We start from the raw sequence: 5,251 nt of genomic DNA on the forward strand, positions 1-5,251 counted from the left end.
AGCCAGGTGTGGTGGTGCGCATCTGTGTTCCCAGCTACATGGGAGGCTGAGGCACGAGGATTGCTTGAACCCGGAGGTCAAGGCTGCAGTAAGCCATGTTCGTACCACTTCTCTCCAGCCTGGGTGACATAGTGAGACCCTATCTCAGAAAAAAAGAAGAAGAAGAATGAGAGAGGTAGACTCCAGAAATGACAAATAGCAAGCTCCATGTTGATCTTAGGTAAAATTCTAGAATGGGATTTGTGGGCAATACAAAAAAAGATTGGTGGTTCTGAGAGCTCTCACATATTCACTAAGCAATTCTGCTGAACTTGATTTCCTTCTTGTCAAAGTATATGTCTTCCTTGGACAGTTGGATTGCTTACCGAGGGCCAATTTCGTACCAAGCATTGTGCTAAGAGTGTAGACAAATACAATAGGGGTGAACCAAAAGGACATGCCCCCTGCCCTTACCATGTAGTGAGGAACAGTTGTTCAAAAGGCGCATGAATAAATATATCACTATAAACTGTGAGAAGTGATATGAAGGATGGCAGGATGGTGGGAGAATTTCACAGAAAGACCTGATTTAGATTTGGCAGCAGGGAGGAGCTTGGTCTAAGGAAAACCTTTAAGAGGAACTCATATTTAAAGATAAGTAAGAGGCCCGGCATGGTGGCTCAAGCCTGTAATCCCAGCACTTTGAGAGGCTGAGGCGGGTGGATCATGAGGTCAGGAGTTCGAGACTGGCCTGGTCAATATGGTGAAACTCTATCTCTACTAAAAATACAAAAAAAAAAAAATAAAAAAAAAAATAAGCCGAGTGTGGTGGTGCATTCCTGTAGTCCCAGCTACTCAGGAGGCTGAAGCAAAAGAATGTCTTGAACTCGGGAGGTGGAAATTGCAGTGAACCAAGATCGCACCACTGCACTCCAGCCTGGGCGACAGAGCGCGACTCCATCTCAATAAACAAATAAATAATAATAAAATAAAATAAAGATAAGTAAGAGTTAGCCAGGGAAATAGAGCAGAAAGAGTATTCTCTCTCTTTTTTTTTCTTTTGGCCAGGCTGGTCGCAAGCTCCTAGCCTCATGGGATCCACCTATCTCGGCCTCCCGAAGTGCTGGCCTGAAAGATATTCTGAGCAGAGCAAACAGCATGGGCAAAGACCTTGAGTCAGTAAAGTAATGAGTTTGAGGAACTGAGAGCAGGCTGATGTCACTGGAAAGTAGTAGGAGAGTGAGAGTTGGAGCTAGAGGGTGAACAGGTCAAAATTATGCAAGCTTTAAAGGGCACAAAAAGGTTGGCTTTTATCCTGAGGGTGCTAGAAAGTCATCAAAGTAGTTTGTGCAGGAATGTAGCCCAAATGATCCAGTTTTGGTTTGGAAAAATTTAAACATAGGCCAGGCACGGTGGCTCATGCCTGTAATCCCAGCACTTCAGGAGGCCAAGGCGGGCAAATCACTTGAGGTCAGGAGTTCAAAACCAGCTAGCCAACATGGTGAAATCCTGTCTCTACTAAAAACACAAAAATTAGCCGATGTGTCAGCGGCACCTGTAATCCCAGCTACTCAGGAGGCTGAGGCATGAGAATCACTTGAAGCAGGGAGGCAGTGGTTGCAGTGAGGCAAAATCGTGCCACTGCCCTCCAGCCTGGGCAACAGAGTGAGACTCTGACTCAAAAAAAAAAAAAAACTTTTAAGCATATATAAGAATAGATACAATTACATTATAGCACCCAAAATTCCCATCAATAGCTTCAAAATTATCATTTTATGGCCAATTTTTAGGATTTGGGAATAAAATAGAAATTCCCAGGAATTCTCAGAAATTCTTTTATTTATTTATTTATTTATTTTTTTTTTTGAGACGGAGTCTGGCTCTGTCGCCCAGGCTGGAGTGCAGTGGCCGGATCTCAGCTCACTGCAAGCTCCGCCTCCTGAGCTTACACCATTCTCCTGCCTCAGCCTCCCAAGTAGCTGGGACTACAGGCGCCCGCCACCTCGCCCAGCTAGTTTTTTGTATTTTTTAGTAGAGACGGGGTTTCACCGTGTTAGCCAGGATGGTCCCGATCTCCTGACCTGGTGATCCACCTGTCTCGGCCTCCCAAAGTGCTGGGATTACAGGCTTGAGCCACCGCGCCCGGCCAGAAATTCTTGATATTAAAAACTATTCTGTATTTTCATAACACTTGATTTAATGTTTTAAATGTTAGTATGCAAGATCTTCAAAGAAAAAGACTTTTTTTAATTTTTAAATTTTTTTGAGACATGGTCTCTCTCTCTGTCACCCAGGCTGGAGTGCAGTGGTGCGATCTCAGCTCACTGCAACCTCTGCCTCCTGGGTTCAAGTGATTCTCCCGCCTCAACCTCCCTTCCAAAGTGCTGGGATTACAGGCATAAGTCACTATGCCCAGCCAAAATAGTTAACATTCTTAAAATAAAAAACATAAACATGCAGGCCGGGCGCGGTGGCTTACGCCTGTAATCCCAGCACTTTGGGAGGCTGAGGCGGATGGATCACCGGAGGTTGGGAGTTCAAGACCAGCCTGACCAACATGGACAAACCCCATCTCTACTAAAAATACAAATTAGCCAGGGGTGGTGGTGCATGCCTGTATTCCCAGCTACTCAGGAAGATGAGGCGGGAGAATCGCTTGAACCCGGGAGGCGGAGTTTGCGGTAAGCCGAGATCATGCCATTGCATCAGCCTGGCAACAAGACTGAAACTCCATCTCAAAAAAAAAAAAAAAAGAAAGAAAAGAAAAAGAAAAACATAAACATGCAAAGCATTAGTTGCCTTGTCTAATAGTCTTGATATTTGATTCCTGACAGATAGTCCACATGTAAGATAAATCTCTTTCATTTGAATTGATGTCAGTTGAATTGCTAAAAATACATCCAGAAGCGTCTTTAAATTAGGGATTAGAGTACATGATGCTTCATACAAGCTCATTTACTTTTATACTGCTTGCCCTGATTTTGGTTTTACTGTTGAAGTTGATAATATTTTTGCAGACTCAGATTATAAATTAGTTCTGATTTCACTGGTATTTTATAACAGCATTATCTCTTCTTTTGCATTTCTTCTGCTAAAGTATTTACAGATGACTGTAACCCACAGCAAATATTCAAACACTAAAAATTGCCAATGAACATTATTGAATAGCATTCAAATAATCAACATTGAGCTTTCCTAACACGATACAGAATCCCAGATTGAAATTTCCCAGTTTTAGTATTTACCAAAATTTGTTACTTCTTGGATCACCACTCATTGGATTTATATAAAGCAAACTGTGCATATAAACTCATTACTATTTATTTTACTTGCAGAAATGCTTGTGCTTAGCAGCAGACAGGGCCATGAGCACATACTTGTGACATGGCAGTGAAGACGAATTGACAGGGATAGGTTCATGCTGTGTTTTGGAGTGAGCAACACCATCAGGATATCACAACTCTTTTTTAAAAAAATTTTTAATTGTTTAAATAAATTTTTAATCTTAATTTTTGTGGGTACTTAGTGGGTGTATATATTTATGGGATACAAGAGATGTTTTGATACAGGCAGGCAATGATTATACAACCCATTTTAATAGTCTCAATGCGCTGCATCATCATTTTGTTGACACAGTACCAGTCTGAGTTAACAGGATGGGTATTAGAAACTAACAGGGAGCCGGACACAGTGGCTCACGCCTGTAATCCCAGCACTTTGGGAGGCCAAGGCGCCTGAGGTCGGGAGTTCAAGACCAGCCTGACCAACATGGAGAAACCCCGTCTCTACTAAAAATACAAAATTAGCCGGGGTGGTATCTCGTGCCTATAATCCCAGATACTCAGGAGGCTGAGGCAGGAGAATCACTTGAACCCGGGAGGCGGAGGTTGCGGTCAGCTGAGATCGCGCCATTGCACTCCAGCCTGGGCAAAAAGAGCGAAACTCCGTGTTGAAAAAGAAAAAGACAAAGAAACTAAGATGGAAATAAGGCCGGGCGTGGTGGCTCATGGTTGTAATCTCAGCACTTTCAGAGGCCAAGGAGGGTGGATCACTTGAGGCCAGGAATTCGAGACCAGCCTGGCTAACATGGTGAAACCGTATCTCTACCAAAAATACAAGTTAGCCAGGTTTGGTGGGACGCGCCTGTAATCCTAACTACTCGGGAGGCTGAGGCAGGAGAATCGCTTCAAACCGGGATGTGGAGGTTACAGAGACCTGAGATCGTGCCACTGCATCCCAGCCTGGGTGACAGAGACTCTGTCTGGGGAAAAAAAAAAAAAAAAAAGGAAGAAAGAAAGAAAGAAAAGAAACTAAGAGGGAAATGAGTTTGGATAGTTGGGGTGGGTGAGGACTCTCAGAAAGGAGGGAGGGCTTGCCAGCAAAAGGGGCATGGTTTCGTGCGTAAGAAATGACTGGGGAAAGCGAAAGTGGTGGGGGCACCTGTGATGAGACTGGCTGGCTCTAGAAACATTAGCAGGATTTCATCCACACTTGCTTGGGTAACTTTCTGTTGTCACTGGGAAGCCAGTGGGACTTTCTCGTCCCAGATGAACCAGGGCCCATACACTTATCACTTTCACTTGTTCCTAGAGGCTGTGTAGTGGCTTGGCTGCCTGAGGGTGCAGGGACTATGCTCACACAGTGGGACGGTAACTCGGCATACACAAATTAGGTGCTTACAGGTCTCACACTTGTCACTTGGCTCCATTCAGTTTCATACTTGGTTCTTTCTCTTCCATGATCTCTATTTTGTTCCTTGAATAGACCAGGACTCTGTAAGCTGAGACTTTTGGTAAATTCCTTTCCTTGCCAGTTTACTCTGACTTTGTACCCACAGTTCAAGGCTAAATCCCTTTTTGTCTGGGCTACTGGTTGCCAAATCCCTTTTTGTCTGGGGTAGTCATTTCATGTAGAGACTGCTTCTGTACCCATATGCTTATTCAAATGCGGTAGTGAAATAAAATCAATGCACAGCCATACAATTACTACATAGCCTGTGTAAAGAATGATGCAGATCTATTTATACACAAATATAAGCTCCATAATATATTATTAGACTTTTAGAAAGTAAGTTTCCAGATGACATTTATAGTAGTACACGTGTATGTGTGTGCGTGTGTGTGTTTATAATTGCATAGAAATTGTTCTGGAAGGATACTTGCTAAACTCAACTCTAACAAGTGTGTAAATGACATAAATTTCTTCATTTTTTAGTTTGTTTTTAAATTATTTTAATTTGCAAGCATCACTTCTATAATGCGAAACAAAAATT

This window comes from Colobus angolensis, unplaced genomic scaffold (genome assembly GCF_000951035.1).
Source record: "Colobus angolensis palliatus isolate OR3802 unplaced genomic scaffold, Cang.pa_1.0 Scaffold7, whole genome shotgun sequence".
NCBI classification, from domain to species: domain Eukaryota; kingdom Metazoa; phylum Chordata; class Mammalia; order Primates; family Cercopithecidae; genus Colobus; species Colobus angolensis.